The following is a 9,101-nucleotide window of genomic DNA, read 5'->3' as shown; positions in this document are numbered from 1 at the left end:
TCTGGGAGAGATGAATAGGACAATTGGGAAATCAGACACTGACAGATCTGACAACAAGAAAGCCAGTCATGAAGTTTTAACAACAATCCACACAAGAGGGCTGGTGAGAACAGGAAAACATAGTCATCAGAAAGGAAATGGATGGAGATAGCCCCCGGTGGACTCACTAAGGAATTAGATGTGGAGGGGAAGGCAGAGGAAAATCCAAAGTCGCTGTAAAGTTTTTTGACATGGTGGTTAAGAGACTTGATTATAGTGTTAATGGAATAGGAAAGATGGAAAGAACAGGTTTACGGCACAGAAAGGGTTTAGGGATGTTGACACAAACTGTAAAGATGATGAAAACATACAAAAGCACAAAGAAAAAAGGTTTGGCAAAGGTGTTTTGTTTTTTTTTTTTTTAATATAGAGACTATGTGAATACTGTGTAGACCATATTTAATAATATCTACCTAAAAAGCCTTCATTGAAAGCTTCCCCGAACCCCACACATACCCTGACATTTCATTAAACAGAGAGGAATCAGTGTGCGATTTTAACATACATATCATGGACCTCTGATATCTTGAAGTCTTCCATTATTAGGGGGACCTCTTTTAGACCACAGATTATTAAATTCATTTACTTACATTTATAAGGAATAAGCATCATATATCACAAATGCTTTATTATTGAAATAAAATGTTTTGCTATTTATTTTTACAATTTATAATTCTAAAGGCTTAACTTCTTTGTTGGTATGACAGCTTTATTACTTCAAATCAAGACATTACATATTATAGTCCATTATGATGATGCAACATTTCACTGTTCTTTGCAGCTGGAACTCAGTAATTTGTTTCACCCAACATTTCCTATGACGTTCTTTGGACTCCAGTCCCTCCAGCTTGGCCATGATATGTTCTGTTTGAAACTTGCTATAAAATGATTTCGCAGTCCTCCCATCTCTTCAACACATTAATCAAAAGGATGGTCTCATGTTCAGCATATTATTGTTGTTGTTCTTCTTGCTGCTGGGTCAGACAAGCTGGGCATAGAGAGAGCTCTCTGACAACCTAGTTGCCCTACATGCCTCATGATAAAACCTTTCTTTAGAACTCAGACCACTAAGTTGATCACAGAACCATTCTACCTCACACGCTTGTCTTCTGGCTCACAATCCTCTGAATCATCAGGAAGCACAATGTTCAAGGTAGCATTCTTGTCCAAATATATCTCTTATGATTTAAGAATATACTCCAGGCCTGGTTTAGTTTCCTACTCCTGGGCTTTTCCCTCAATACCCTTGTTGTACAGTCTGGTCACGACCCTTCATTTACCAAGGGCATTTGCTCAGGGGACCTCTCCAGCTCTGCATCCTGCCACCAGCGCACATCACACCGGATGGCTTCATTGACTTTGTTAAACTGGGCCCATCAGACAGCAGACGGAAAGGCCCCCTCGGGGTAGCTATCCTCTCTCTGAATCCTTTTTCATATACTCTCTCTGTGGAGTAGTCTTCTGAGGGTTGTCAAGTACACTCCTACTTTCAGAGGAACTCTGTAAAATCCCATTTTGCTGAACCTGCTGAAATTCAGCTAGAGTCCATTTTGTTCTCATTCCCACCCCCAACCCCCCGCCCGAAGCCACTATAGAGCCAGAATTGTTCTGGATTATAGCACACAGGGAATATGTCTTTGGTTAGGTATAGTGGGCAAAGGTGATTGAGGTATAAGAAAGTCTGAATACTCATTGGGCACCACTGAGCATAGAAAAGACAGATTTCCATGTCTGCATCCTGCTCCAGGAATAGAGAATGGATTATAGTCAGGATTTTGGTACCAGAAATGTCGGCAATTCTGCTGGGCCTTCCTTCCATGTAGTACAAGGGTCATTTTCTAGGCTGGTCTAGTTTGAAGCTTGCAACTGGGAGAGTCTACAGTGGTGTATGTCAATTTGCTTCTGACCTGACCTCTGCAACCTGGAGTGTCTATAGTACCATCTTATTAATTTCAATAATTTTGTAATCATATATAATTTAACTCCTAGCCCTGAACTGTGTGTCTCAGTTGGCTGGGCATCATCCTGCTAAGAGAAAGCTTGTTGGTTCAATCCCTGGTCAGGGTACTTGCTCAGGTTGGGGATTCAGTCCCCAGTCAGGGCACGTGCAAGAGGCAGCTGATCGATGTTTCTCTCTTACATCAACTGTTTCTCTCTCTCTTTCTCCATCCCTTCCCCTCTCTCTAAAACTAAAAACTGAGCTACTCAGCCAGCTTTTGCTACATTAAATTGTTAGTCCACAGATATATCTGAAATTCATAATTATATAGATATATTTTTCATCTTTTTTAAAAAATTATATTTATTTTTAGAAAGAGGGGAAGGGAGGGAGAAGGAGAGGGAGAGAAACATCAATATGCAAGAGAAACATTGATTCACCACCTCCTGTATGCCCCCAGCCAGGGACTTGGCCTGCAACCCAGGCATGTACCCTGATTAGGAATCAAACTGGTGACCCTTTGGTTCGTGGGCTGATGCTCAATCCACTGAACCACACCAGTCAGGACTATTTTTCATCTTTTAAAATTTATGAATTCACAACATTATAAAGTGAGCAAGTGCAAGTAATTATTAAGAGGGGAAACCACTGCATTTTAAAGAATTATTAGTATTTAATTATTCAAAGCATTCTTCCAGTGCAAACTATACAGTCTCCTTTCAATTCTAATGTAGCTGCTATGTTTGGGCTTTACATTATACTACATTAAGCTAAAGAGAGTCAAAGCTTTATTTTATTTTAAGATCTTTTTAAAAAAATTTTATTTATTTACTTTTAGAGGGAGGAAGGGAAGGAGAAAGAGAGGAAGAGAAACATTGATGTACAATAGATACATCAATAGGTTGTCTCTCACAGGTCCCCAGCCAGGTGCCTGGCCCGCAACCCAGGCATGTGCCCTGACCAGAAATCGAACCAGTGATCTCTCAGTTTACAACACAATGCTCAACCCACTGAGCCACACTGGCCAGGGCATAGCTTTATTTTTAAGATAATTTGAAGTTTCCCTTCTATGTGGGAAGAATAGTTAGATTAAAATATAAAGGCAGGAGAAAAAAATAATTTGTAACGCAAGTTGTTTTCTTGGAAACAGTTTTTACAAGTTTGCACCCAAGGATGACTTTGTTACTTTATAACACAGCTTCCCATAAGAAAAATCCACTTAGCTCAAACAAAAAAAATTTTCTACTGCTACAATCATTACCTTAGAAATTAACAAATATCCAACTGAAACCACAAATCCTGATATCCTTAGGTTCCAGGACTGAAGTCAAATGAAATAGTCTCCAACAGCAATGACAAGAGAAATCAAGGTGATCTTGGGCCATGGAGAAAAGCAGAGCTGAGAAGAGGAGAGGTGATGTATCATGAGGTGAGGCCATCAGCCCCTTTCCCCACAAATATCTCTAAGGCTGGCCAGGTCCCCAGTAGGGGGCACTTGAGAGGCAACCACACACTGATGTTTCTGTCCCTCTCTTTCTCCCCCGCCCCCTTTCTAAAAATAAAAAAAATATTTTTAAAAAAATCTCTAAGGCAGCAGAGATCTGTTGCACACGCTGACTTGCTTCTCTCCTCTTGTTCCCTCACTCCGCTCCATAAAACTCTTTCAGACATCATCTACTTCCTCCAGAACTAACTGGGACTTCAGGAGACAAGTGGGGTATAAGTTGAGGGAGTCTGGCCTCAAACAAATATCCCTGAAAGTCACAACTTCTAAGTGGCAGAGCTGGGATTTGAATCTAGGCACCATGACTCTTAACCCTGCTTTGCAGGCAGGGCTCAGGGGACCCTCAGACATCTTTTTGTGATGTTTGCAGTGAGCACTGCAAAGTTCTGCCCATCGTCTTTGAAGTCGGAAGACATGGTGACTACTGAAGTGACAAGCCCAGCCTGGGGCCCAGGTTGGGTCAGGGGTCAAGCAGGATAGGGAAACACAGTGTAGAGACCCTGGGAGCTACCCCCTTACAGTTCTATTTTTACTTTTTTATCTTCAGTTTTTAATCTTTAAAGCGTCCCCAGATATGATGTGAACATCAAATAATATCATTTGGGCATAGTACCTACCACTGTGCTCAGTACACAGTAGGTGCTACATTTCTCTCACTTCCTTAGTATGTGTACCCATAGACTTGCAAAACAGATCATTATTTTTCAAAATACTTTATTTATTTCTAGAGAGAGGGGAAGAGAAGGAGAAAGAAAGGGAGAGAAGCATAGATATTAGAAAAACATTGATCAGAAACATCAATCAGTTGCCTCTTGCACACACCCCCACTGGGGACCCGACCCACAACCCAGGCAGGCGTGTGTCCTGACCAGGAATTAAACCAGCAACACTTGGACTTTGTGGGACTATGCTCAACCAACTGAGCCACTCCAGCCAAGACCAGAACATATCATTATTCATTCAGTCCATAAACATTTACTACCTACTATGTGTCAGACATTATGTTAGTCAAAATATAAAAATAAAAATGAATATAATAGCCCTGGTCAAGTAATTTAGAGTATCATCCCCACATGCCAAAGTTGTGGGTTTGATCCCCAATCAGGGCACATACAAGAATCAACCAATGAATACATAAATAAGTGGAACAACAAATATCTGTCTCTCTCCCTGCCCCTGCTTTAAAAATCAATACATTTAAAAAATGAATATGATAAAATTCCAGTAAAAACTTTTGTAAAAGAGCAAGAAGCTACTAAAGAGTAAGTGCCACTTATCAGTTATCTATCCTGTTCGGTGTGTGCATGGAGTACTGTAAAGTGCAAAGGGGGAGACACCAGTCCTTTGGGAGGGCTTGAGAGTTTAGAAAAAGCTCAAGATTTGAGCTGAACCTTAACATATGAGTAAGAATTTTCCAGGCAGTTGTAGGAGAAAGAATGTTTCAGAAGAGGAATTGCATTACCTCAATGTAGTTAAAATTAGATATAGCAATGAACTAAAAATTTAGAGAATTGACCTAATTTGTTCTTTCATTTGTCCAATAGGTATTTCTTTCTCAGAGATACAATAGTAAATAAAAACGTAGTCCCAGCCTTTTAGGGAGCTTATATTCTAGTGAGAGAGACAGATCTTAATTGTGTACAATTGAAACTGGGCAAGCACTTCTGAGAGGAGGCTTTGTGCACAATGATGTAAGACCATAAAACAGGCATGTGACCTACACAAGGTTAGAGAAGGCTTCCTTAAGGAAGTGGTGATTGAACCCAAAGGTGAAGGACAACTAAGCCTTACCTGAGGAAAGGAGAAAGAAAAAGCACTCCAGGAAAAGGAAATAGCACCTATGGTGAGCGAGTTCAGCTTCTTCAATGGTTTGGTCATAACCTAGGGTGCCTTACCACACTCAGTCATTCAAGGCTCAAGAATTCTTCCAGGGATCAGGCAGGTCACTTACATTGAAAATTGTGTAGGACAATAGAGGGAGCTACTAGATCGAAGAACTATACAAGTTCTTGACTGTCTAAAATGGAACTTGTCTGCAAATCAAACTCATTGGTTTACAAGAGCAGAATTATTGGTTTGCAAGTACAGAAAAAAGCCACTGTGGCTAGAGTGGGAAGAACTAGGCTTGTGATACGAGATAGAGAAATAGGTCAAACCTTACAGTCAGTGATAGCCACTGTAGAAGTCTTCCCATTTTCCTAAAAGTAACAGGAAACCAGAGTGTGAAGGTGTGGCTGTCATGGTCAGGTATGTTTCAAAAAGGTCATTGTATTTATGGTTTGGATAATGGAATAGGGACAAAAGTGAACATGAGTAGACTATTGTAAAATGTGGCACTTGGTTTAGAGCAAAGACCATGGAAATGGAGGGAAATTGATGGATTTGTGACACACCGAAGGGATAAAATGGATTGGACTTGGTAATGGATTCCATAAGGGGGCAGGAGAGACTCCCTAGGTTCCTGGTTAACATAACTGGATGGATTCACTGAGGCAGGGATCCTGGAAGAGGATTAGCTTTTTGGTTCATTTACGATGAGGTGGAGACACAGGAGAGAGGATGAGTGGTTGGTTGGGACATACTGAATATGCAGAGGCCTTGGAGACATCCATTAGGAGATAGTATAGATGGAACATATGAGAAGCAGCCCGGGCTGAAGAGACCGTGTATAACATTACTAAATCAAAGCTAAGGAGAGAGAAGCTAGAACTCTGCCTTGAGCGTCTGCAATACTAAATGGTTAGTTAGAGAATGATGAGCTGGCAAAGGAGACAGAGAGGGGTGGCTAGAGATGTAGGGGAAACAGGAGCTATAAAAGCCAATTTAAAAAAAAAAAAGAGTGTTTTAAGAATAAGGTGGCATCAGAAATTTTAAGTTTAAAAGGTCTGTAAAGGATCTAAGCTGAAATAGTATGGAGCTCAAAAATGGGCTTTAGGCTAGAGAGAAAACTTGGAAGTTTGGAGTATTTAAGTTGCAACTCAAGCCGTACTTAATGTATAAAGATGGTACTCAATCAACAGTAGCAATTATTATTCACAGAGGAACAATAACAACACTGATAGATTTACTTAGCATTTTTCTCCCAGAAGACAACATTTTGGAAGCCTGACCAGGTAGCTCAGTTGATTAGAGTGTCATCCTGATACACCAAGGTTGCTGGTTCCATCCCCAGTCAGGGCACATACAAGGAGCAACCAATGAATGCATAAATAAGTGGACCAACAAATCCATGTCTCTCTCTTTTTTCACCCCCCCCCGTTAATACATTTTAAAAAATTAAAAGAAAATAATATTTTGGAGATATTATCCAATTGTATTTGTCAATATTTGGACTGCCATCAATATTTATTGAGGATATTGCAGTATGTGGTCCCATAGAAAGATGCAAAAGAAATAGAAGCCCTGGCTGGCATGGTTCAGTTGGTTGGACCATTGGCCCATAACTAAAAGGTTGCAGGTTCAATTTCAGGTCAGGGCACACACCTAGGTTATGGGTTTGGTCCCCATCTGGGTGCATGCAATCCCTGGTCCTGGCGCACACAAAGGTACCAGTTGCTGTACGCACAGTGGAGCCAACCAATGGATGCTTCTCTCTCACATTGACATTCCTCTCTCTCCATCCCTCTCTCTAAAAAAGCAATGAGAAAATGTCCTGGGGTGAGGATTTTTAAAAAAATTTTAATAGAAATATGTCTTATCTTAAAGCTTTCAATAAAACATGGACAGATGTAATACCAATAAATCATGTCAAAATTACGTATCAGTGGGTACAAATTAATAAAGTTCAATGGTATTTTTTCATGAATGCTGAAAGAGGGGTGATAATTCAGAGCTTATCTACACTTGGTGGGGTTGTTCAAGAACAATTTCCTGGAGGAACTGAGTCATCAGTGGATTCCAGAGATAGTAAAGGCCCTAGAAACCTTTAAATCAATGACAAATATTTTTCAAATTATTCTTAAATATTAGGGAAGGGGATTGAAAATGGATCAAGAGCCCCTGGGTAAGCCTATAGCAGGTGCTTTACATTTGTTATGTTTAAAGTACTGTGATACTGTAAAGTTTACCAAGAAATTAAACTCATTTGTACAAACATTGAATTGCATAACTGTGGTTTTATTGTTTAGTTAGGACCTCAGAGAGGCATTTAACAAAAATTTCTTGAGTTATTAGGTGTCTCCTCTGTGCCAAGTTCTGAATTAAGCCCTGGGAATATAAAAATGAAAAATAAGCCTTTTGAGGGACGTGGGATTTGGTAACTGTTACAGAAACAGCCCCACTCTACCACTGATGGTCTTGTTACTTACAATGCTTTTTTATGCCCACCCCCCCAATTAAGAACTGTGGCTTTTAATGCCAGATTTTGGTAAAAAGGAAAGGAATTATTTATTTAAAAGTAATATAGCTTCAGAGTAATGGCAGAATGTTGCTGTTAAATTCCAAAGTTCTTTTAAAACACCCACAAACACACACAGCCCTGCCTTTCCTTGCCAAACCAGGCCTGTCAGGGGTACCATATCTCAAAAAAAGAAATAGAAGTCTGTAACTTGGCTAGACTCCCATTCTTAATTCAAAACCATATCCTCGTGGTGGGCTGGTGGGAGTCCTTCAGCATTCTTTCAAACCGTATGGCAAAGAAAGAGAGCTCCATGTAGCAACTACATCCTTCTTTCCTGCTTCTTTCTAAGCTGCATGGTCAAGAGAGCCCCCTCTTCACTCTCAAACCATGTGGTTAAGCCCTATCATGGTTGCTGTGCCTGGGTTTAAATCTCGGCATGGATTTTCCTTGGTAACCCCATTTCTGTCTTCTCCCACACTGGGTGACATCTGCCAGCAGTATGGTTCTTTCTGTCTTTCTTGGCCGTCATTGTTAGTCCAGGTAAGCTTGGCTCCATGAAGCAGAGGCCACCTCCAAGCCACTCTCAAAGGTGCAGGAAGTCCCTCCAGCTACATTGCCTCATGGGTTAGAGTCATACCTATCTCCCTGGCTCTGCGCAGGCACAGGTTTTAATATTATTAAAATACCAGCTAACACCCTGGCTGGTGTGGCTCAGTGGATTGAATGCCACCTGTGAACCAAAGGGTCGGCTGCTTCGATTCCCAGTCAGGGCACATGCCTGGGTTGCAGGCCATGTACCCAGTAGGGGGCACATGAGAGGCAACTACATATTGATGTTTCTCTGTCTCTTTCTCCCTCCCTTCCCCACTCTCTAAAAAATTTAATAAATAAAATCTTAAAAAACAACCCAGCCAAGTTCTTTAGATATGCAAAGTAGCTCTCGATGTCCCTGATCCCCTTCCCTCTTTCCCCAAATGATACCTATGGGGGTTTTCTCCACTTTGGGGACCTTCAGCTCAGTACCCCATTACAATCCCTCCTCTTAGGTTAAATCCTTTATAATCTTATAAAGGAGAGTGGGTGAAGATCTTATCATCTTTTTGCAGTTACTTCCTGCTGAACATGGCTGCTGTCCTACCTACCCTTGGGTCCGGGGGCCCCTAAGAAAGTGGGGAGATGTGGTGTAGAGGGTGGCCTTCCTGTAAGGGGAAGGACCTAGCAGAGTCCAGATCAGTTGGCTGTTACCGGGGAGTGGCAGTGATGTCCAAAGGCTGTCATTA

Source organism: Pteronotus mesoamericanus, unplaced genomic scaffold (assembly GCF_021234165.1).
Source record: "Pteronotus mesoamericanus isolate MK-2021 breed Mesoamerican mustached bat unplaced genomic scaffold, CSHL_Meso_final contig_24, whole genome shotgun sequence".
Taxonomy (NCBI): Eukaryota; Metazoa; Chordata; class Mammalia; order Chiroptera; family Mormoopidae; genus Pteronotus; species Pteronotus mesoamericanus.
The sequence above is the reverse complement of the archived record's forward strand: the minus strand, read 5'-3'. Positions refer to the sequence as shown.